General features: G+C 40.4%; 1 long non-coding RNA gene across 1 annotated transcript; it reads left to right on the top strand.

The window, feature by feature from the left end:
- The first annotated feature begins 4,169 nt into the window (after positions 1-4,169).
- On the top strand, positions 4,170-23,909 carry LOC132014792 (uncharacterized). The gene is made up of 3 exons (XR_009403435.1): positions 4,170-4,234; positions 20,942-21,039; positions 23,889-23,909. It is a non-coding gene; the product is annotated as an uncharacterized LOC132014792 (long non-coding RNA).
- Positions 23,910-25,541: the final 1,632 nt, after the last annotated feature.

The raw sequence follows: 25,541 nt of genomic DNA, 5'->3' as shown, positions 1-25,541 counted from the left end.
ATATGGGGCTCCATCCCACGATCCTGATCATGATCTGAGCTGAAACCAAGAGTCCGATGCTCAGCCTTCTGAGCCATCCAGGTGCCCCTAAGATGGTAGTTTTTGAATGAACTTACTAAAAATGTCCTTTCTTCTCTCTCCATTTCCTTCTTTCCTATTAATTCTTTGTCCTCCCCCTCCAAGTCCTTTTCTTTCTTTATGATTTCTATTCTATTTTGTATCTCTTTAATAATTTTAAATGCAGCTAATTTATTGCCTCCTGCAGATTGTTGCATGATCTCATGTCCCTATTTGATGCTTCTGCTGACTTTTTTTTTTTTTTTTTTTGCAGTGGATTGTTGCTTTGTGTGATTTGTCATTTTTGTATGTGAATTTATTCAATAGAGATTGTTGTTTGTTTTTTGTTGTTGGAATCCCATGCATCTTTCTTAGTTGAGTATTTATATATCATTTTAAAAAGATTTTATTTATTTATTCACCAGAGAGAGCACACAACAAGGGAAACTGCTGGTAGAGGTGGAAGCAGGCTCCCTATTGAGCAAGGAGCCCAATGTGGGACTCAATCCCAGGACTCTGAGATCATGACCTGAGCCAAAGGCAGATGCCTAACTGACTGAGTCACCCAGGCATCCTAATATATTATTTTTAAAGTAGTTAGTAATTTAAAAATACACATACATGCTGTATTTCATGGTAAAAATTAATATAATGAAGGTATGAAAAATTGTTTTAAATTCTTTGTTACATCATCATGTCATTAGACTTGGAATAAACTTGCTGTCATATCTCTGGGCATTATTAAATAAGAGCATGTAGAATGTTAAAATAAGAATGTTAAAATAGTGGGTTTTTTAAAAAAAAAATCCTGTCTTGCAATTAACATAATCACTGGTCTTCATATTCCTGTGGCAGCCATCACAATGGCTACCTGTAGGTGCAAAGAAGACTAGTTTGACTGGGCTGCTGCTTCTCTGCTTTGAGGGAAGGGCGAATTTCAGTGGTTAGCTAGACTTCTCTGCCTGTGTAAAGGCCATTCTCCTTTGCTCTCTTGCCTCGTCTCCTCATGATGGAACCTCTAATATGCTGTAGTATCTCCCCATCCCAGCCCTCGCTCCACATTTAGTGCTTCTCTAGTGATGGTATCATGGCTTGGGAGACAGACCTGGATGCCCACTAGAGTGTTAGTGAAGCCAGTCCTCTGCTAACCATGGAGAGGGAGTGGGGACAAGCTATGCTTTGCCCAAATAGGTCCACAAGAAAGTTAACTCTGAGAAGGCGAAGACTCCGCCTGCCTTGTACGCCACTGTGTCCTCGGTACCTAAAGGGTATCTGGCTAGATTAGGTCCTCATGGATAGTTGAGAATAAAGAGGAATGATTGCGTATGTACATAAGTCTCTCCATCCTTTTTCCCACCTAGAAAAAAGAGAGCATCTTTCTGCCCCTTTTATCTATTTCTAGCCTTTGTGTCTCATTGGACACCACTGACGCCACCTACGATGGTCTCGCATTCACCATTCCGTTCTACTGAACTCTCCTTTCCATGGCATTCCACTCTTCCTGACTCCCGTCCTCTGGAGCAACCCTCAGGAGTTCGTTATGCTCATCAATGTCCCAATCCTCTTCCTTTCACTGGAGCTTCCTTTATTCCACCATAATGATGCTTAATAAATGATGAGTAGCTGTATCACAGAATCACCTGCAAATGCCAATTTACCTCCTCTGATTTAGGTTCTGTCCCAAGAAGTCTTCAGTGGAAAGAACAGTACTTGACTCGTCCCATGACTGGATAATCCTGAAGGGACAGGGCAGGCTGAGCCAGGCAACTCTGGAGTGCTCACAATGCTTCCATTTCCCCAAAGGCATTCTCTTGCCTTATCTCCTGCCACTGAGGGGCTCCTGCTGGCTCCTCTCTTAGGCAGGATCCCTGGCCTCTGTCCTTTGTATCCAGCCTGAGTGTGAGAGAGCAGGGGCTAGCTATTTCTAAAAGACTCTTCTTGTTCCTTCTAGTTCTATAACCACCCCTCCAGCAGAGTCCCGCTCTATTAATAAGAACTAAGGCCAGGTGGCTGCTGGCTGCCCTGAGTTCTAACATCTCCAGAGTAGTAAGACCCACAGATCCAATGCCAATGTCTCTAAGCAAAAAATGGAAATTTGGGGGAAGAATATTCCATATCTCTTGATAGTTAAGGAAGAAATCCCAGGCGAAACATGTTTCTATAGGCTTTCTATCTCTCCCCATTTCTGTTGGCGTATCTGTGGCATTTCCACCATGTGGCAAATTGGTGTCTACTGCTCCCTGGTCCACTGCTCCTGCTTCAACCCCATGAGCTCATCTAAATCTAATGGATACCTTCCAAGCATCCCACTTCCAAATACTATCATCCTGATGATTAAGTCTTCAGGATGTGAATTGGGTCGGGACACAGACATTCACAAACATCCATAGCATTCAGATGCCTGGGTGGCTCAGTCGGTTACGCCTCCAACTCTTGATTTTAACTCAGGTCATGATCTCAGGGTTGTAAGATCGAGCCCTGCATCAGGTTCCACTCTAGGTGTGAAGCCTGTTTGGGATTCTCTCCCTCTTCCTCTGTCCCTCCCCGCCCTCCATCTCTCTCAAATAAATAAATAATCTTTTAAAAAGTCCATCACATTAAAAAAATATTTTATTTATTTATTTGAGAGAGAGAAAAAGCACAAGCAGGAGGGAGGGGTAGAGGGAGAAACAGACTTCCCACTGAGTAGGGAGCCCGATGCAGAATGCAATCCCAGGACCCTGGGATCATGACCTGAGCTGAGGGCAGACCCTCAATCAATAGAGGCACCCCGGTGCCCAAAAAATCAATTGCATTTGACAACCAAGAGAACACACCTCTCAGTTAACTGGCTGCAGGGAGCACGAGGGACCAATGGTCCCAGCTGCTGACCCACCATTAGGCTTGTACCAAGACCTAACCTGTGGGCTCCAAACTCATAACTGAGCACGGCGGGGGACTAATGAAGGCCCCTGGATTCTAGATGCTGGATTCCTTCGATAGATGACTTCCGTTCAAAGATTCCCTATGGGCCTGGCTAAAACTCCCCTGAACTGTGCTATAGTTCAAGGCTCTTCCTCCCCAACTCCCCTTCCTTCCTTTATTCTCCCCCTCATCGATGTCAGACCTGGCTCTCTTCATTTCCCCTTGCTCCCTCTCCCTTTATCCTCCACAGACAATCCCCCCCCCAAGAAATCTTTTGCATATTTAATTCTGTTTCTCAGCAGACATAAACCAAATTATTCTACAAACTAGGTAGGATGCCGGATGCTGGGATGGAGGGGAGGATGGGGTGGTGCTGACTACTTTACATACAGCAACTGGAAAAGGCATTGGTGAGATTGATCCTAGGCCCTAAGAAGTGACTGTGGGGTCGGGACGTAAAGTGAGGGGGAAGGTGAGATCCACGCAGGGAGCCAGGGGGACGGCATTCTGACATAGGGAAATCCAAAGAGGCTAGAGTGAAGTGTTGAGGGAAAATGGCAAGACTAAGAGGGAGAGATCAACACAGATCGGCTCCTGCGGGGTTTGTGGATCACCTGGATAGGATGGTCAGCTAGACACAAGGACAATGCAATCTCACAGGTAACGGGTACACACAGCACAGCGATGCAGAGCTTACAATTCCAGTGGCAACTCCTTCCAGCACTAATTTATTCTTTCATCCAACCACTGGTCCATTCTCGTTGAAGTTTTCATTTTCCAAAGCAGAAAACTGCTTTCCCTCCATTCATAGCAGGCTTTTGGAACAAAAGTTTGTTTATAGAGAATTATGAAATTCTAGGGTCTGGCCCTCAGCTTTTAGATCCAAAGACTCAGTGTTTTCTGTCTGGCCAGATGAAATCAGACTGTGAAGGGTTATCACACCAACCAAACTCGAAAGAGGCTGATATCTACACCAAAAGAATACATATAAAGTCCAAAGTATTGGTTAATCAGAGTATTCTTGCTCTATAGCAAAGTCTACCGAGGGAGTTAAAATTTAATCCCAAAGTTGTTTTTTTCAGCATTCATCTCCTAGCAGATGAAAGGCTCTGTCATTTCCCCTAATAGCCTCTCTCCCAGGTTCCACACAGATCATACCCACACTCCCGTTAACACAGTCTTCCTTCAGACAGAGCGCGATACAGTTGATTACATTAAAGCCATCCTGGTTATAATCTCATAACCACCATGCTTCCCTGAGCTTACCCTTCAGGTTAGTGTGAATGAATTTGGGGTGTTCTTTTAACTTTTCAATTGCATATGTATTGGAAAATTCCTTGGAATATTAAAAATAGTAATTAACAGTAGCAAATAACAATAATTACAGATGTTTTATAACGCTTGTTTATTATTGGCTAAGCCTTTACATAAATTACATCATTAGATGCATAAAACTACTCTTGTAAGGAGACATTATGATCCTCATTAAGAAACTGAGGCTGAGAAAAGCTAGGTAAGTTGTCATGACAACTTCAAAGCCCATCCTTGATCTCTCCATTCTCTGTTATTTCTGTGCCCTTTTCTTTTCCTTTTTTTAAAAAAAAAGTTTAATTCCAGTCTAAGTAACATACAATGTTACATTAGTTTCCGGTATGGAATACAGTGATTCGGCAATTCTGTACATTACTCAGTGCTCACCGTGGTAAGTATACTCTTACCCCCTTCACCTGTTTCTCCTGTCCCACACCCACCTCCCTTCTAATTACCAGTTTGTTCTCTATAGTTAGGAATCTGGTTTTTTGTTTGTCTCTTTTTCTCTTTGTTTATTTGTTTCTTAAATTCCAAATGTGAGTCAAATCATACGGTTACTTGTCTTCTCTGACTGAATTATTTCGCTGAGCAAAATACTCTCTAGCTCCATCTATGTTGTTGCAAATGGCAAGATGTCGTTCTTTTTACGGCTGAATAAGTTTCCATGGTATAAATATACTACATCTTCTTCATCCATTCACCTATTGATGCGCCCTCAAGGTTGCTTTCACAATTTGGCTATTGTAAATTACTTTGCAATAAATATAGGGGTGCATGTATCTTTCTGAATTAATGTTTTTATTTTCTTTAGATAAACACTCAGTAGTGGAGTTACTGGATCCTATAGTAACTCTATTTTTAATTCTGTGCCCTTTTCTTTCTCTGTAATTTATTAAAAGTTATTCATGTAACATATAGAAATGTTTTTTAAGATTTTATTTATTAATTTGAGAGAGATACAGAGACATAGAACAAACAGGAAGAGGCAGGATGGAAGAGGAAAACCCACTGACATTTTAAATGGGATCATATTAAGATGTTAGATGAATTTAGGGATAATTCACTTTTTTGAGAGAGAGAGAGAGAGCAAGGCTGTGCCCGAGCTGGGGGTGGCATGAGGAGGGGCAGAGGAAGAGGGAAAGAGAGAATCTTAAGCAAGTTCCATGCCCAGCGTGGAGCCCAGTGCAAAGCTAGAGCTCACAACCTTGAGATCATGAACTGAACAGCAAACCACAGTTAGACACTTAACCAGCTGAGTTACCCAGGCATTCCAGGGATAATTCACTTCTTGATACTACATAGTCTTGTTATCCCAAAACAAAAAGTACACAGTTTAGCCAGGAAAACATTTTTAAGAACTAGTAACATAGTGTACTAAGTGTTAAAAATAACGTATGTGCAGCTTATTACCAGTATGTGGAGAAATAGAGAGGATGGGCACCTAATCCATCTTTGTGGCTGACTTTTGGATTAAAATCCGTCTTCCGTCATTAACTTGGTCCCAGTTCTATCTTCCGGAGCTACCCTGAATGTGTATAATTTATCTTCATCCTGCCTGTTGAAGGAAATGTTCAGGTCTTCGGGCACCTTGGTGGCATCTGCTTCCGGCTTAGGTCATGATCCCAGCGTCCTGGGATTGAGCCCCACTTAGGGCTCCTTGCTCCATAGGGAGCCTGCTTCTCTCTCTCCCTCTGCCTGCTTCTCCCCCTGCTTGTGCTCTCTCTCTCTGTCAAATAAACAAATAAAATCTTAAAAAAAAAAAAAAAAGAAAAAGAAAATGTTCAGGTATCTTAAGACTTCTCTCAAATGAACATCACCAGTTTCTTAAATAACGTAATTTTCCAGACTCTTCATCCCTTCTTTCCTATAGATACCAAACTCCTAAATCATGGTGCCCAGAAGTTAACACAGTAGACCCCTGCCATAGGAGGAGTTCTATCTGCCTTCTAGAATTTGTTTGAGGTTTCGTGACATACTTTTCTTGAGGTACCAACTGGAATCACACAGGCTTCGGTGGAGGAACACATTCATTTACCATCCATACACTTATTCAACAAGTACTGAGTTGATATTTGTTCAGGAATAATCCCAGAGTGAATGTAGCTGATTTCCAGTCAGCTGCCTATGAACCCAGCCCTGCTGTTCTCTACTTGGAAATGAGAAGTTGGGCAAAGATTCCCTGTGAGGGGCACCACTACCCACATATCCCGCTTTGCACGCTGTATTTCTTTTTCCTTTTTCATAGTTCTATTGAGGTATAATTGATGTACAGTACACTGCACTTTTTAAAACTGTATAATTTGATTAACTTTTACATACGTATAAATCTGTGAAATCTTCACAATCAAAATAATGAACGTATACATCATTCCCAAAAGCTTCCTCATGCCTCTTAGTAATTCCTCCTTCCCGATGCTCTCATCCTCCTGCCATCCCCAGGCAACATCCGACCCGCTTTCTGTCACTTAGTTTCTGTCACGAAGCCCTTTCTGCTTAGTTTGTATCTCCAGAATTTTACACACGTGGACTCGAATGTTCTCATTCTCTTTTGCCTGGCCTTTTTCGTTTGGCATAATTATTTTGAGATTCATTCATGTTACTGTGTGTATCAACATTTTGCTCTTTTTACTGCTGAATAGTATTCCACTGTATGGAAGGGCACGTTCTGTTTACTCATTCATCTGTGGAAGGGCACGTGGCTGGATTCCAGCTTCTGACTGTTCCCAGTAAAGCTCTTGTAAACATTCGAGTACAAATCTTTGTGTGGGCATCTTTCACATCTATGGAGTGAGTATCTAGGAGTGGACTGGGCGAGTCCTGGGATAGGTATATATTTATTCTCTTAAGAAACTGCCAAATTGTTTTCCAGAGTGACCAGATCATTTGCCAGCAGCAGTAAATGAGAATTGTAGTGGTTCTTTTTTCTTTTTTTAATACTGTTAACATTTTAGCAAATATCTTTTTCAGACTCTTTAATGCACATGTGTATATGCATATTTTTATTAAGATATAATTGATATATACCATTATATTCATTTTAGGTATGCAACATAATGATTCACTATTTATATAAATTTCAGAATGATCACTACAGTTAAGTCCAGTTAACATTACCACACATCTAACAAATTTTTGTTCTGTGATGAGGACTTTTAAGATCTACTCTTTTAACTTTCAGATATACAATACAGTGTTGTTAACTATAGTCGCCATGCTGTACGTTGTGTCCCTATGACTTCAATTTTATAAATATTTTATGGAATCCTGTACTTTTTGTCATTTTTCGCCCATTTTCCTCACCCCCCTTCATTTCTAGCAACCACTAATCTGTTGTCTGTATCTGCATATTTAGGTTTTGGTTTTTAATTTATTTATTTTTAGATTCCACATGTAAGAGAAATGAGACAGTATTTGTCTTTCTCTGTCTGACTTATTTCATTTAGCATAATGTCCTCCAGGTTTATCCATGTTGCAAATGGCAAGATATCCTTCTTTTACAATTGTTCTTTATTAACAATAATTCTGTATCACCTCAAACACTTCATGTCATCCATCTTTTTATTTTTAGCCATTCTAGTGTGTGTGCATTGAGTATCATATTATGATTTTAATATGCATTTTCCTAATGTAATGATTTTGCGTCTATTTGCTGCCTGAGAATCTTTTTTTGAGAAATATCCATTCAAATATTTGCCCTCTTTTTATTGGGTTGCTTTTCTTCTTATTACTGAGTTATAAGGGTCTTTTATATTATATATTCCAAATACAAGTCTTTTGTTGGATATATGCCTTGCAAATATTTTCTCCAAGTCTGTGGCTTGCTCTTTAATTTTCCAAATAGTGACTTTGAAGAAAAAGTTTTAAATTTCAATAAAGCCTAATTTGTTTGTTTTATCTTTTATATGTTGTACATTTGTATTCTATTTAATAAACATTTCACAAATCCAAGGTTACTAAGATTTTCTCCTATTTGGTCTGGAGGTTCCACGGTTTTGGCTCCTATGCCTGTGTCCATCATCCATTTTAAGTTAATTTTTAGATATGGTGTGAGGAAATGGTCCAATTTCTTTCTTCTTCCCTCCCCCCTTCCTTCCCTCCCCCCTCTCTGTTTTGCTTCCATCCTTCCTTTCTTTAACCCTCCCTTCCTTTCTTCCCTTCTTCCTTCCTCCTGCTCTCCCTCCAAACCCTCCTCCCTCCTGCCCTTCTTTTTTCGTTTTTTCTTTCCTTTTCTTTTTCCTTTCCTTTCCTTCCTTTCTTCTTTCTTTCTCCTTCCTTCCTCCCTCCCTTCCATTTCTTTTCCCTTTTCTTTCCTTTCCTTCCTTCCTTCCTTCCTTCCTTCATCATTTCATTTTTTCCCCTTCCCATATGGTTATCCATTTGTTCCATCACCATTTATTGAAAAGGTTGCCTTTCTCTCCTGAACTGCCTTACACATTTGTCAAAAATTAAATGCCTATTGAGGGCTTATTTCTGGGCTCTATTCTGTTCTTTTTTTTTTTTTTTTTAAGATTTTATTTACTTATTTGACAGAGAGAGAGAGATCACAAGGAGGCAGAGAGGCAGGCAGAGAGGCAGGCAGATAGTGGGGACGCAGGCTTCCTGCGGAGCAGAGAGGCTAATGCGGGGCTGGATCCCAGGACCCTGGGATCATGACCTGAACCAAAGGCAGAGGCTTAACCCACTGAGCCACCCAGGTGCTCCTCTATTCTGTTCTATTGATCTATGTAGCTTTTAATACCTTTACCAGACTATTTTAATTATGATATCTTTACAATGACACTTCAAATGATATAGCCTAATTCCCTATTTTTCAAAGTTGTTTTGGGGGTTCTAGGTCCTATGCATTTCTGTATAAGTTTCAGAACTAGGTTGCCAATTTCTAGTTTTTTGAAAGCTTGCTGGGATTTTATTTAGATTGCATTAAATTTACACTACTTGGGGATAATTTATGTCTTAATAACGTTGAATCTTTCAATCCACGCACACACTATATCTCTCCTTTCATTAAGTCTTTAATTTCTCTCAACAGTATTTTATGTTTTTAAGAGTATGGGTCTCGTACCTATTGCCAAATTTATTCCAAAGTGTATCTATTTTTACACTCTTGTAAGTGGTACCATTTTTTAAACTTCTCATTGTTCGTGGCTTGTACCTATGAAAATGCAATTGGTTCTTTATCAGTGTTGTATCTTAAAACGTGCCAAACGCACTCATTAGTTCTAGTAATTTTTTAAATTATTTTTTAAGATTTTATTTAAATTCAGCTTAGTTAACTTAATAGTATATTATTAGTTCGAGGGTAGCATTTAGTGCTTTATCACGGGCATATAGCACTCCGCGCTCATCACATCATGTATCCTCCTTAATGCCCATCACCCAATCATCTCGTCCTACTACCTACCCCCCCACCGGCAACCCTCAGTTTTGTTCTCTATAGTTAAGAGTCTCTCTGTTTCTATCTTGTTGTATTCTTCTTTCCCTTCCCCTATATTCATATGTTTTGTTTCTTAAATTCCACATATGAGTAAAATCATATCATTTATAATTATTTCTAAGGATTTTCCACCTAGATGACTATGTTGTAGGCAAATTAGAAGTTTTCCTTCTTCCTACCCAATATACTTATTTCACTGGCTATTACTTCCAACACAATCCTGAGTAGAAGGGGTGATAGCAGACATTTTTGTCATATTCCTGATCTTACGGGGAAAGCAATGCATTATTCACCATGAAGTATGAGCTTACCTATAGGGTCTTTGTAAATGTCTTGTATCAGGTTTGGAATTTTGCTGAGAATTTTTTTTTAGAAATGAATTTTATCAAATGCTTTTTTTTTTAAGATTTTATTTATTTATTTGACAGACAGAGATCACAAGTAGGCAGAGAGGCAGGCAGAGAGAGAGAGAGGAGGGAGCAGGCTCCCCGCTGAGCAGAGAGCCCAATGTGGGGCTTGATCCCAGGACCCTGGGATCATGCCCCGAGCCAAAGGCAGAGGCTTTAATCCACTGAGCCACCCAGGCGCCCCAAATTTTATCAAATGCTTTTTATGTATTTATTGAGGTAATCATATGGTTCTTTCTTTCCCTCTTTTCTCTCTTTCTTTCTTTCTCTCTTTCTTTCTTCCTTTGTCTGTCAAGATAGTGAATTACATTAATTTTTGTATGTTAAAGCAACTTTGCATTCCTAGGATAAACTCCACTTGACATATTATCCTTTCTATGTATGACTGGATTCAATTTGCTAAAATTTTATTGAGAATTTTAAAGTCTGTTTTCATGTGGGGTACTTGTAGTTTTCCTTTATTGTAGTGTATCTGTCTGTTTTGATACCGAGGTAATACCATAGTCAAAAAATGAGTTGAGAACTCCATTTTCTGGAGAAAATTGTGTTTAGTATTAACTATTCCTTAAATATTTGGTAGATTCACCAATGAAATAACCTAGGCTTGCAGGGGTCTTTTTTGTGAGAAGGCTTTAAACTGCTAATTCCATTTCTCTAGTCTAAGGTTAGTTTTGCCCCCAGTACTCTGTAAGTATTCTATCTGATGCCTCATGTGCTGAGGTTTTCCCTCTCTCGCTGTTGGGAACGTGAACTATTCCCAACCGGTATGATCTCCACAATTTGCTACCTCTACTCTTTTTGAGAGGTCCTTCTAGTCTCAGGTTATGTTCTCACACCCATGCACCAATCAGCATTTAGCTGATGACTCAAGGGGTACACTCTGTTGACTTCTGGGACTCTCTCTCTCTGTAAATTCTCTTCTCTCTGACCCACTGACCAATGAGTTTAAGTTATCTTGACGTCCTTGAACGCCCAAGTCTATCTTCTCAATTTAGGGAGATTACCAGTCTTTGCCTGGGTTCCCCCTCCCTGTACAGTGGCCTGAAAACTTTCACCAGGCAGAACACCCAGCAACTGGAGAGGTCATCTGTTTCTTAGTGATCACTTTCCCGTGCTGCTTGCAGTTCAATGTCTGAAAAAAAAAAATTGTTTCACGTATTCTGTTCTGTGTTTTTAGTTATTTGAGGTAGGAAGATAAATCTGGGTTTTGTTGATTCATCTTGGCCAGAAGCATCAATCCCTTTTGTGTTTCTATTAGTGTAGATTACGAATGCTTTGACCCCCTTTAGAAGTCGAGTTTTACTGAGCTCGCCATCTATCACAACTCATAGGTTTTTCATTTTTAACATTCAAATTTGAGAAAAATAAGCTCTCCCTGATCTTGTACTTATACAATTGATTGATCAACTTAAAGTCAGCTCTCACATTTACCTTGTTAAATTTCTTCATATTGATTTTGGTCCTTGGATCTTTTTGAATCTTGTGTCTACCATCCGTTCTACCGTCTTTCTCATTATGAAATGAATATTTATTAGTACCTGTTCTTCTCGTTGATATAGGGGTTACAAACACAGTTCTTGTTTTCATAGAGTTGACATTTTGGGAGTGGTGGAAATATACATATAACAGATAGAAACAGATACACAATATAATTATTTCAAATAGTGGCACATGCTATAAAGAACTGAATACTTAAGGCAGAGAATTACCAGGGTAGGGGAGTCGCTGCCTTAGCTTAGGTTTTCAGGGAAATTCTTTGTTATGGGTCCTTGGCTGCAAAAAACCAAAGACAACTCTGCTTAACTTAAGCAGAAAAATACATTTTGGGTAAGACTTTCAGGTAGCCAATAACATTGATACATAGGCTGCAGAACTCAACTTCAGCCGGACCAAAAGGAGGTACAACACAACCAAGATAAAATCACACAGTAGTCTGCACAGTAGCCCAACATCAACCAGCCCCACCACTGTTAAGAGCACCACCACTGGCCAACTGTCACTGTGATGATGAACGCCACCAACCTCAGATACTACCAGCATTCTACTGGACTCTCCATGGCACCAGAGCTGCCATAAAAACTGCAACATCCCCTGCCCCCAGGCATCACCGCTCCCTGAGATAGTAAACCCAGGGTGAAGAACAGATTAGCTGTATTCGAGTCATGTGCCCATGTCTTAGTGTCCACAGGTAGGGAAATAAAATATCTGACCCTTGGGAGCTTCCAGGGTGGGAGCCAGGAATGTTCAGTTTTCGGGTAGATAATAGACAATGTCTCTACAGCTTCCTTTAAAAAGTTACATTTGAAGCAATATATAAATAATCAGAAGAATCAGCCATATGAAGATCTGAAGAAAATAGGGGTCCCTGGGCGGCTCGGTGGCTTAAACATCTGACTCTTGATTCTGGTTCAGGTCATGATGTCACGGTCGTGAGATCAGACTCCGTGCTTAGCGGGGAGTCTGCTGAAGATTCTGGTTGCCCCCTCCCCCGACCGTCCAAGCTCTGTCTTTCTCTCTTAAATAATAAATAAATCTTTTCCTAAAAATCTGAGGAAAATACACTCTAGACCAAGAGAACAGCAGGAGTAAAGACTAAAAAGAGGTAAACTTTGTGTTTCTAAGAGATATAAAGTCTCTGGATGGCTGGAACATAGTAGACAGGGGAAAAGAGACAATAGACAAGATCCAAGAGTTATCAGATGCCTGGCATGTACGACCTTAAAGATTATAGAAAGAACTTTGCAGAGTATTTTTATTGCACTAGGAAACCATTGAAGGATTATAGGAAAGAAAGTGATATGACCCTTCCTGGTGGTGTGCACTTAAAATTTAGAAACATATATATATATATATATATGCACACACACAGAAACATATATATATTTTTTACTTCAATTTTAAAAATGTTATAGCAACCTTAAAGTATTCTAGGAAAAATAATTTTTAATTCTGTTCTATTGATACTCTTCATTTTTGCCTAGTCTCTTCGAATTTTGCCTATATGCAGATCTAGTTATATATCTCTGCCTAGTGTACATAGAATTTTCTACATTGTATTCTGTTTACTGAAGAGTGTATACTATACATTGTTCAACCTAGGAATAATGCAGGACTGCAAGTTTCTCTTCACAAACGTTCTTTAGGGTGAACATTAGGAATGAGATTACAGAGTCACAAAATACAAAGTTTTATTTAAAATGCAATACATAGTGCCATAGAGCTTCCTGAAAGAGTTGCATTGATTTCTAATGTTACTCAAATCCACAGGCATATCAGTTTCACCAGTTATATAACTGCTGATTTTGCAGCTGTAATTTTATCCAGGCTGTTCTCATTTTCATTTCTTTGGTAACTACTGCAGCCCAAGCTCACTGAAGCCACAAGGAAGCAGTGAGTGGGGCAGTAGGAAGAAGTGAGAGGGGAGGCTTTATTTCTCTCGCCCAGCCTCCACCTCTAGGACTGAAACCACATTACTCTGTCCCTCGCTTGGGATTCCTGACATGTCCTACCAGTGGCATCTCCTTTACTGTGGCTCTGTTGATGGTGGCTTCATGGTTGGCTCCATGCCTCAGCGCTCCCTCCCCGTCTATGACTGTTTCTATGTCCTCTAACTTACTTGGTAGGTAGGTAGCTGTTCCTCCCTTCTGTGCTTCCACTGTTAAGTTACTGAAATGGGAAAAATTCCCACCATCCCCACAGCTGCTGTGTTTGCTGCAAAGAGTGCTTCCCGGTGATCTCTGTTTTCTTACAGAGATTCAGTCATTCATTCATCTAACAACTAATTATTCAGTAGAGTATCAGTCAAAATCCCAGCAGGAAACAGATGGTACCTTCAAACTGGGTAACTGAGAAGAGCTTAATAAAGGGATTATTTGCAAATATGGGCAGGAGTTAAGGAAACCAACAAGGGATGATATACTGCCCAGGAAAGGGCAAGAAATAGGATCTGTTGCCACCTAAAGGGTCAAGAGGAGAGAGTGGATACAGAAAGCCAGCAAGAGTAGCTTGACGGAGAGGAGCTGTGGCTTGAGAAGAGGGATAAGGGCAATCCACAGCAAACCAATAAGTAGGACATCAGGGGAAATCGTACTCCAGTTTCAGTCTCCTCCTTCCAACCCTCGGTTGAATCTGATCAGAGGCAAGAAAGCCAAAGAGCCTCTTTAATGGAGTCAGGAGTTGGAGGACACATGGCAGCATCACTGTTCATGCAGATAAAACTCCTGGGATGAATGGCCTGAGCTTCCCATGATGACTGACATAAACAGGAATAAAGGCCATGCTGGGGTTAGTCTGGACAGTCTTAAACAATGATGGCCCTGAGGCTACCAGTGTTTGGAAGGGATGGAGGGAAGAGTGACGGCCTTGTCCATAGGGAGCAAAGTTCTTGCCATATCCCTTAGCTCTTCATAATAATGAGGAGATATCTGGGGAGAGGCAGTGTTCATGAGAGATCCAAGGGCTACTTAGACTCGCAGCCCAGTCATACTGTTACTCTTTATTTTGCTGTGTTCAAGCACCCTATGGCCTCCCACCACCCACTCACTGTCCCTCCATCAAGAATGTGCATGCCACTTATTTCGTAACTAGCAAGGACTGGTTCAGGGTGCTAGAATCAAGGGATACGTGCTATGAATCTTCCACTCAAAAGGCTTCCAATTTGGTTAGGGAGATCTGGCTGTATGTAAGCACATAATTAGAATTCAAAGTAACCAACACAGTGAGAGAAATACACGAGGATACTATGGTGGCACAGAGGACATCAGGTGAGCATTTCTTCTCTGGGCAGGGATTCTCAACTGAGAGCCTACTGTTGAATGGTGACACTCAGAGATTCTTGGAGACCCCCACTGCTCTGCAAAGTATGAACCTCCTTTCTGTGAATGTATCTTTTAAATATATTTTATATTTCTTCTTTGATGAACTATTGTTTCTATTCATGTTTTTTTCTTAGAAATTTAAATCCAGCTTTTTAGGTATTATAGATATTACTCTGTCATATTTGGTGCATATCTTTTTCACAGCCTGATTTTTTCCCTTTTTAATGTTAGTGATGTTATTTTGCACTGTGTAAGTATTTTTAAAGTTTATTTATTCCAACCTGTCATTTGTCAGTCTTTCTGTTTAGATTGCTTATTTCCTTATGGCTGAGAACATTATCATTCCTCTGCAGGTCCACAAAGATTTTATTCTATTTTCTACCAGACTTTCATATAATTTTGAATTATGTAGCACTTTTAATCTACTTGAAAATGATTTTGCATGTCCTTTAACATAGGAGCACAAATTAATTTTTCTCCCAAATATTTTAACATTTTCTATACATCATCCAGCTTACTAATAAAACTTTAGGAAAGTCCAGAGCCAAGTCTGCCACCCAAATCATTAGGAGCTTCTTTTGGGACTTACACTAATCCATTAACCAATATCCTTGGTGATTCCCCTAGATCATCCATTCAGTATGGGTCTTTTGCAAGGTAATTGCCTCATTCCTGCCATAGATGGTAAGTTCGGTGAAGGCAGGGATCACTCACACATCCCCACCACCTAATAAAATACCTTACACATTATTTATTCGGCACCATAAGCAATTGTGGAATGAATAAATTTTAAAAAATAGAAATAATTAAATCTACCCACTGGTTTAATATTCATCTTCCTATAAGTCCATAAGGAAAATATGAAAGCCTCTCAAAAAATCAATTATATGATTCCCTGGACACGCTAATCTTATCAAAAGAGAAAATTATGTTAGGTTCAATGTATCCCTAGTGGATGCACTCTGACTTCCAATAATCACTGCCCTTTTGTTTGAGTGCTCACAAAACATCTGTTTAATAATCCTTTCTAGAACCTTGTCTAAAATCATTAGCAAGCCTTTTGATTTCCAGAATCCATTCTCACCTTCCCCTCACCCCTCTTCGAAAATGAGAACAGGGACCATGTTTTATTTGACTTGGTTTCCTCTTTTCTGAGTAGCATTCTGAAAAATCAAAAGCAGTTGCTTAGTAAGTGTTTAATAAACGAACGAATGAAAAATAACTGGTTATTATCCTTTAAAATCTTCTAGACAGGTTAAATGAAATTATTCAAATAAACAGGTAATGTTGGGTAATACCCTCCAACCAATCACACATAACAAATACACGCAACAATTCACACCTCTCGGTGTGATGTAGAGGCAGCTTTGAAGGTACTCACTGCCTCGGCAGGGAGTCACGGGGAGGCAAAAGCAAGTAGCTAGTCCCCGAAGGGAGTTCTGACATCCAGGAAAAGTGCTTCCTGGTCAGTGTGGCAATCCTCAAGTTTAGATCCTTTGAGCAAGATGTGTCCAGGTTGGGCAATGTTTGCAGAGATGTGGCTTCAAATCCGAATCACTGTTGTTCAAGGACTTTTTATTTTATGCCTTTGCCAGTAAAAAAAGAAAGAAAGCAAATTTGTGTATGTCACAATGTCTTCTGAGGTCTGGCCACCCATGCAGGAGTCCAAGTTGAATCACCAGGCTTTGCGTGTGCAGCAAGAGTATTCTTAAAATGGAATGTTAGTAAGTCATCTGCCTTTAATATTTAACTGAATTCTTAAAGTTATTGCACACGGATGGCGTTCAGTACCATTTTTCAGAAAGCAGAATCAAGCTAACATTACTGAAGGGCAGGAGGAAAGTCTTCCAGTTTAGTGAAGCATCAGTATTAAATTAGAATGAGTAAATTTGCGTTGGAGATTCTGATAAGCAAAGCCAAATCTCAGGAGAGGCATAAACGCAAGGCTAGCGCTACATTCGGTAATGATGTGTTCTAACCAAGATGATCAGTCCCCTCCATTGGCCTAGAGACTTATCGGCACAGGTGAAGAGAAGTGGGTGCTCAGAGCAAGGCTTTCCGTCTGCAGGTGACCCGCAGCAGGGGGCAAGAGAGGGTCTTGCTTGCTCACTTGCTCCCTCCTCACCTCCCCAGAGGACTCTGGCTACAAAAAGCAGGGGGCTCATGGGCTGTAGTTTGCTGACACCTGCCCTATACTTTCCACCTTTTTGAAGAATGTCCCTTGATCCTCCTCTGGCGGACACCTGGCTCTCCCTGAGGCCATGTCTTCCCCTGTAGCTGTCTCAGGTGGTCTGGTAGTGGTTTCCTCCTCACGCCTAGAAGCCAGAGAGGAACAGGTGTTCTCCATGTTCCACTTTGTTGCTTTGAGGCTGCGCTTCTTCGAGAAAATACTCAGCTTTGAACCTCACTCGTCACCACCACCTAGTCTCAGCTCTCTACCACCTCTCGCTCCTTGAAGATTTGAGCAGCCAATTCACTATCGGTGTCTTCAAAGGAAGTCCAGCTCTGCTACTTGTTTCTACAGTCGTAACTTTCACATTCTCACTATAAATAACTGCAACACACCCAAAGTTAATTTCAGAGATCCTACTTTCTTACCTCATTCCCCATTATCTTTTGAGCTTTTTCTGTCTGGTACCCCAACACAATCTTTCCATATCATCGGGACTTCAACCCAATGCTTTTGTTGCCTTCTACTTTTCCACCCCCTTGATGTCCTCTCTCCCCTCCCCATTTGGTTTAAATTTGGTAGCTTATCTTTATAACCATCCCTTTGCGTGTAGACTTGACTCCCTTGCCCCTCTCTCCCTTGTACTGGCTGGACTAAACCAAAGCCCTAGTTAAATTTCAAGTCTGCTTACTGGTTGTTTATACTCTCACAGCATGGCCAGACTAACACCCAATCATGCTGACTAATTTCATTTAAATTCTTTGTCATTAACCCCAAGTAGTCCTTTATATTGCCTGTTACTCATCCTGGTTCCATCTCATTATGCTCCTAGATGGCCAGTTCATGTCTCCTATCTCCTTAAACCTCTAACATCTCCTCCCAAACCTGTGCCCAAAGCGGATGGTGCTGTTTCCCATGTCACTGAGAAAACAGAAGTGATTCTTCCAATACCACATTCAACCACTACCCACCTGTGCCCATATAGTCTACCATTGGGTCTTATCCTGTCTGATCTACCCAAGGATATTAACCTAGCAAATGCCCTGTTTTTCCTTGAGCAACATGAATTATCCCCCTACCCCCTACATGGAATAATTCTCACTAGTGTATAAGCATGTTGTTATTTTCCCATTTTGGGGGGGGGGGGAAGCTCTTGCGACTCTACTGTCTACTGTATCCCATTTATCTCTTTCTCTTGACAGTAAAATCTAAGACTTGGCTATTTTCACTGCATGTAGTTTCTCCCTTAAACCCATCTTTCCCCACCATCACTTCACCAAAACTGCTCTAATCAAGTCACCAATGACTCCACACTACTCAGGTCCAGTGGGCAGTGCTTGGTCCTCATCTAACTGATCTATCAACACCTTTTCTAACTGTGTATGCCTGGGGAGTCCACCGTAGACTGTGTGTCTCAAGAACAGAATGGGGTTCTGGTTTTATGAAATTAAATTTGTGGAATATGAACAAACCAAACCCATCTATAAGAATGTGTCATGTAACTACTCACCCATCTGCCTTCTCTGAGTGAACGATGATTTATGACAGAGCAGTAGTAAAGAATGTTAATTGGCTTCATTTTAGTATACTTAGATTTCTTGCCAGGGACTGTGGATTGATGGGGGACAGCTTTACGGAACACTGACATTTTTGTTTTCCATCTGAAATGGCTCTTCCACTCTTCCATCTCTTTCAGAATTTAGAATCACAGAATAGTGTTAGGCTTGGAGTGTTCATAGAGAACAACTATCTAACTTTTCGTGTGATAGAGAAAGTCCAGGAAGGCTAAACGACCTTCCCAGGGTCTCACAGGCCATTAGTGACCCATTTGAAATAAAACTTCCCTCCAAGTTTAATGACATTTCTATCACACTTTCTGCTGATCTGCTTCCTTACAGTTCTCTCAATGGCCACATTCTGTAGAGATACCCTCCATTCACTTTCCAAGGAATCCTGTTATTCTCTTGGACTATGCAGGGTCTTTAAGTCTGGCATCCTTTCCAACCTACTTGCAGCTGATAGGTTTTCTAACAGTTCTTTCAATGTGTCTGTTCTGTACTGATACATTTCACTCACTTTGTAGGGAGTCCTATTGTGCTCCTGGATGGTCTGGGATCTTTGGTTTCATCAGCGAACATACTTCATTTATCAGGGCTAAATCTGACAGTGGCTCTGATTTGTTGCTTTGCCCTTAAGTTGTAGGAGAGATATGTTTGGCAGAATCCCAGAGCGCGTTCCAGGGCCAAACAGAGCTTAAAGACGTTCTGGATTGTGCAACCGTTCCTAATGTAAAATCCTCGACTGGCTGCTTGTAGAGCTGTTAGTCGAATGCAGTTGCAGTGCTCCTGTTTCCATACTGGAGGGAGCCCGTCCTCTGGCCTCTGAACTCCTTGACCTTGTGCTCCTGAGCCAGCTCCTAAGCTGGCTAAGTTGTTTTGAAACTAAGTTGTTTTTGTATTTATACGTATAGTCCAGAAAATGGAAGGAGAGGTAAGACAGTTTCCCTCCCCAAAACACAAATGACAGACCTTTTAGGACAACAAGAAGCAAGCACACCACAGTGAGATAAACAAGTTCCAAGAACAAAAGAAAACTTGCTGAGAGCCATTACCATACCTAAAGAAGCACTGTGTTAAGGTGAAGGGGGTTCTTAATAGCAGCCATAATGAAAACGAACGCTTATGTTTGTGCCAAATGCTATTCTGGACTCTTTATATGTATTACAGTATGTGAATTACATTTTATCATCGTAACTCTGTAAAATAGACACTATTGTGGACGGGAAACCTGAGGCACACAGACTTTAGGTAGCTGTCAAGTTCACACAGCTAATAACGGTGATAGGACAAGATTTGAACCAGGTCCTTACTCCAGAGTCTTCACCTTGAACCATTGTACATGCCGGCTTTCTGGAAGCCACAAACAGGAGAACTAGTGTCCACCCCTGGCAGAGCCAGCTGAGGACCTTATTATTTCCCTCTGATCCTATTGGCCAGGCCATCCCTTCAGTGAAGGAGACATTGTTATGGTATCTCAATGAGGGAGCTATTCTTAATAGCATCCATTTTTCTGAATCTCCATTTTTAAAACAGAAGACTGTAATTTGGCCACTCACACAGCTCCTCCTACAGAGGGAGAATCTAAAGGAACCATGGGCATTCTAGTGTTTTGCTCAGACTCGGTGGAGTTTGGTTCACATGAACCTGACAGCTCCTCAGAACTCACCCTGTGGATGCTGACAGCTCAGACTCAAGGCTAAGAGCCAGAGGCTCTGAGGTAGTGAGTACCACCTCGGGCAGATCCAGGTGCTGATTGCTCCTGGAAACTGCAGACATCTTGGCATCACACACCTTTTCCTTTGAAGCTTCAACTGTTCTCTCTACCTTATTAGATTGGTGGCTTCTTGATGGAAACTACCATGTTTTAGATGTCTTAGTATTCCTAAGACACTGGAATGTCATTGCCCTGCCCACACCTTTGGGAAATTTCAGGTTCTTCAGCTGACTCCTAGCTGTCAGAACTGAGTCTCTGTGCTGAGGGCTTCCCCAACCCTGCAGAACAGCAGAAGGCACACAGCAGGCTGGAATTGCCTGGTAATTAATCTACTCCCCTCCCAGGAGTCTTCAACCGATGAGTTGTAGGAATAGGTATATAAATACCCCAGCACTCTCCTCCTTCAGGGGGATAATGCTGAGGTCTGTACCCCACCGTTTCCCAGCAGGGTTAAGTTTCAGTCACCCACACTGGTATCTAGCTTAATGACACACCCTTGTTGCTTCCCAATCCCCACCTCACTTCTCAACTCTTCGAGAACATCCAGGTCCTGGAATCTGTGTTTCAGAGTCTGCTGTGGTGGAAAGCCAAACTAAGACAAAGGGCAAAGGCAGTGATGGTTCCAGGACACCCATGGTGGCCAGCATCACGCTGGGATTGCTACAGGTATGACTTTATTTGCTCCACTCCACAGCAATAGGACACAGGGAGCTCTTTCATAGATGAGAAATCTGCAGTGTTCGCAGTCACGTAGCTGCACAACAGGCAAGCCGGACACTGAATACTCCCCATTCTTTTTGGCCTGATGGCCATCCTGTTTCCATCCGATCCTGTGGCTCAGTCCGGGCCTTCACATTCTGGAATCAAGACTCAAACATGTGTGAAATCAATTTGTTGGTATTTCTGGAATAGCCTCAGATGATCTGTCACCTATTACCTCTTCTGCAATAAAACGTGTATCCACCTAAGCAAGTGTTTTCAAAACCCCCTTTTCTCCTCTGTTCTGTCTCTCTTCCTGGAGATTGAGACTGTGCCAAAGTTGAGCCACGGAGCAGGCATGACTCATTAACAGCCTACTCAGCAGGCTGGTCTGTGAAACCCTGCATACCAACGGAAGACACAGACACAGAGGCCAGAAAAGAAGGAAAGCCCCAGAGGAGTGAAGACCAGTGCCCACACCTGCATACCTTGTTTCAGTCCCACAAAAAATGTTTCGAAACTGTGGTGCAGACATAGCCTTAAGAACCCCTCCAGAGAGACAGCTCGGTGAAGTTTTGGTGTCCTCCTGTGTTTGGCAAGCAGGTGGCCAGATTTCTAATTTTGTAGCTTCCCAGGAAAACTAATTTTTTCAGGGTCAGTCAGTCCCATCGGTGTTTACTGTATGTACCTACACGGAATATAAACTTGGGAGCATGCTTGAGGTCTTGTCCTCAAAAAGTTTGGGGTTTCACAGCAGAATTTACCAAGCTAATTCTTCAGTTGAAGGAAACGCCCCCACTCTCTCCATTGTCATGCCTCTCCTGGATCTCAGAACGGAGTGACTCCCTTAATCACCCAAGGACAGAACCTTGCCAGTTCTGCTAACTTCTCAGTGATCATTTAGCAAGCGTCTCGCTTCTAGACAGGCCTCAACTCTGAAGGCAAGACAGGCGGTGTTGAATAGGGGCTCTCCATACAGATCACCTATGAAGACCCTCCCTCTTGATATGATGAGATAGATTGTCTGTTAGGGAGTAATTGTCCTATAGCCCCTATTGATGAAACGCTGAGAAACATGCTTAGGTTGCATTTACTGTCAGCCGGACTAGTGATGGCTCTGGGTCTTCCTATAAATTCTTCTTTTCCAGCTGGGCTTTTTTGTGGTTTCGTATTAAAATAGACACTTCCTAATTAGACAGATCTCTGTCATGAGGATCAATCTGAGAACTTCTGCGGTATTTTCATATTAGATATCTCTTCCCAGATCAGCCCTGTGCTCTCCAGCTTTTCTAAATCATAACTCACTGCATAGCTCCTTAAGCAGGCAATGGCCACATAACTAGTAATTAGTGTCCTGTCAGCTGATATCAGCAGCATTAGTTTTTAGCGGCTGACATCAGCAAGTCCGTCATATATTTAAAGCTATAGCTACTCATAATTGTGATGAATACGTAGGAAATACCCAATTAATAAGAAGATTTTTTTTTTCAAAAAAGAAAACCGTGTTTGGATGAAAGTATATACAACAAATTAAAATAATAATTATAAGCCAAATATCAGCACAAAAACGAGTCTGTAAGAGCCCACAGTCCTAGACAGTCTTCCAAGCTCTGGCACAGACATCTATCATAAATCCACAAACAAGTCTGCTCCTTTCTGATTAGAGGATGGAGTTGTTTGGTCAAGGTTATAGAGAACATCTGTTTTAATGACAGAAGTCAGTAGAAGAGCAGCACTCTGAGCCTCTCCATAATTTTTTTATTCGCGGATGGCTCGGGAAAGAGTGATCTTTTTTTTCAAATATTTTTTGATTAAAAAATGAAGCAAAATAAATAGTCGACTCTTACTCTGAAGGAAGCGAAGCACCATGGGAGGCGTGCGCTTATTTGAAAAATTCAAAATTGAAATTTCATAATGTTAACCTTATCTGAACAATAGCTGTATGTGCAGCTTTCAAAGAAGTTACAGATTAATGTGACCGAAATACAGAACAGGAAAAACAGAATTGTTCTGAAGAAATTAAGTATGAAGAAAAATACCTATTTTGTGATCAAAGTTGTTTTATGCCTAGGAAACAACCTGAGAAATAATGATTTTCTTTAAGAAACATACCTCATCTGTTATTTAACTTCTTCTATTCCCCCCAAAATATTATCAAAGTGACATCTATTTTTAGACTTTGTTCTGAGGTTTTGCACCAAATTGATGATTGCTACACCTGCAAAGCCTTACCTATCAAATCGAGTTAGCAGGAACCAGATCGTAATTGCAACTAAACTTATCAGCCTCCAGGAAACTCAGCCTGCTGCCACCAAAATACAAGAGCTAAGATTTAATAAAAGAATCCCAAACAGGTAACATTTTTCTTTCTCCACAATTTAAGGCAGTGTTCGTTCGTCATATAGAAATGGCAAATATGCATGTTGGAAATTCAGAAAACAAATATGTCAGGAAACATTTTATGCATCATTTAAAATTATATTTAAACAGTTCCCCAGCCATAAATTAAAGAAAAGAGAAATTATGTGCCTAAGCTTTCATAAATGTCCTATTCCAAATTCGTAGAAATTAATAAATACAAATCAAATACAATTTATCTTTTTTTTTTCATTAAGTAAAGCAGTAATTCACTAAGTCCAAATGAGAGTTACAGATACACTTTATTAGCGGGACAGTGACACCATATTACCAGAAATGTTAGGAACACATTTGATGCGTTGCTCAAATGAACAGGAATAAATTAGAAATAGCATGTATATTTTATGACATGTTAGGAGTTTTTCTTCCTTGTTTAATCCACCCCTCTTTTCTTGTAGTTTAACCCTTCCCCTGGGGCAACGAATGCTCTCTGTTCATGTCGTGAACCAGTTCAGGATGGCGCGATGGCTGATCAACCTGGGGCAAAGGATAATTAGGACTATTTACCTACTTGGGCAAGATGGAGGAATAAAATGTCGATCCTTCGCTAACCCTTTTTGTTTGTTGACCCGTGCACTTCTACTTCTGCAGACGTTTCTGAAAAGAGAGTTTGGCCAAGGGTTGTGATGGTGGTTTGTAGTTACCTGCTGCGGATTGCACCCAGGGATCTCTACGTGCTCCCTGACTAGTGCCGCCTGGGCTGGACAGTGAGATGAAGAGCTGAGATGAGAAAGGCCCAGGGATGTAGTATTTTCTTTGTTAAAAAGCAGGGTTGGGAGCACCTTGGTGGCTCAGTTGGTTAAGCGACTACCTTTGCTCTGTCCTGGGATGAAGGGTTGCATCAGGGAAGTCCCTGCTCAGCAGAGTCTGCTTCTCCCTCTCCTCCTGTCCCTCCCCTCTACTTGAGCTCTCTCTCTCTCTCTCTCTCAAATAAATAAACAAAATCTTTTTAAAAATAAAAATTAAATTAAAAGCAGGGTTTTTTCAGGTCATTAAATTCATGTTTGTTAAAATTTAGAAAATACAGAAATAGATTTAAAGGTAAAAATCACTGATCATCTCATCACTCAGAGATAACTACTGTTAAATTTTGGTGTGTTTCTTCCTAGTCTTGAAAATTTATGTAAGACAAAATTTGGAGTATACCTTATAGCCTTCTTTTATTCGTGGGCATATTTCATATTATTAGGTATTCCTCAAACATAGGCTTTTTATTGGCTACTTAGTATTTATGTGTTGTTACATAAATATGTGTGTGACTTAGTATTATACATACTGTTACCTATTGAGTCATCCCCTCTCCTTGGACATCTAGGTTGTTTCCTGTTCTTCAACATTCTTCATAATGCTATAACAAAAACATCCTTGCTTGTACATTCTTGGGTGTATCTTTGATTAATTCCTTGGGATAACTCCCTGTTATGGGACTGTTATTGTTACATATTGCCAGATTAGTTTTCAAAATATGTGATGCTGATTCACATGACTAATGTCAGTAATTGAGGGTAAAATTTAATTGCAGCTGTGCAATATAATTAAATGGTTATTTCTTTTCCATTTTAATATATTGTTCTATAGTAGATGGATTCTGAAGCACTATTTTAATAGTTTTACCGTATTTATAAAAATACACATGATCAAAAAATAGAGAAAAATAGCAAAGATACTTATCTAGATATAACCATAGACAATCACTTAAAAATTTTTAACATTTCTGATATATATGATATTATGTACATATGAAATTATACTATACATAACATTTTGTAACCTTTTTCATTCAATAAAATATTTAGTCATCATTCTGTATTGTAGAAATATAAAATATTTTGTATATTTGCATAATAATTCATTTTGTACTAACATTTGCTTAACTAGTTTTCTATTTGTGGGTATTTGGACAATTTTGAAAAAAACAAACCTTTTGATACTCTTTCTTTTTCTTGATTTTGAAATATCTTATAATTTAAATATTTTAAATAAAAGATTTCAAGCATACATGAAAGTATAAAGAACGATATAATGAAGACTTCTATGCCTAGCATTGAGTT

Source organism: Mustela nigripes, chromosome 1 (assembly GCF_022355385.1).
Source record: "Mustela nigripes isolate SB6536 chromosome 1, MUSNIG.SB6536, whole genome shotgun sequence".
Taxonomy (NCBI): Eukaryota; Metazoa; Chordata; class Mammalia; order Carnivora; family Mustelidae; genus Mustela; species Mustela nigripes.
The sequence above is the reverse complement of the archived record's forward strand: the minus strand, read 5'-3'. Positions and strand labels throughout refer to the sequence as shown.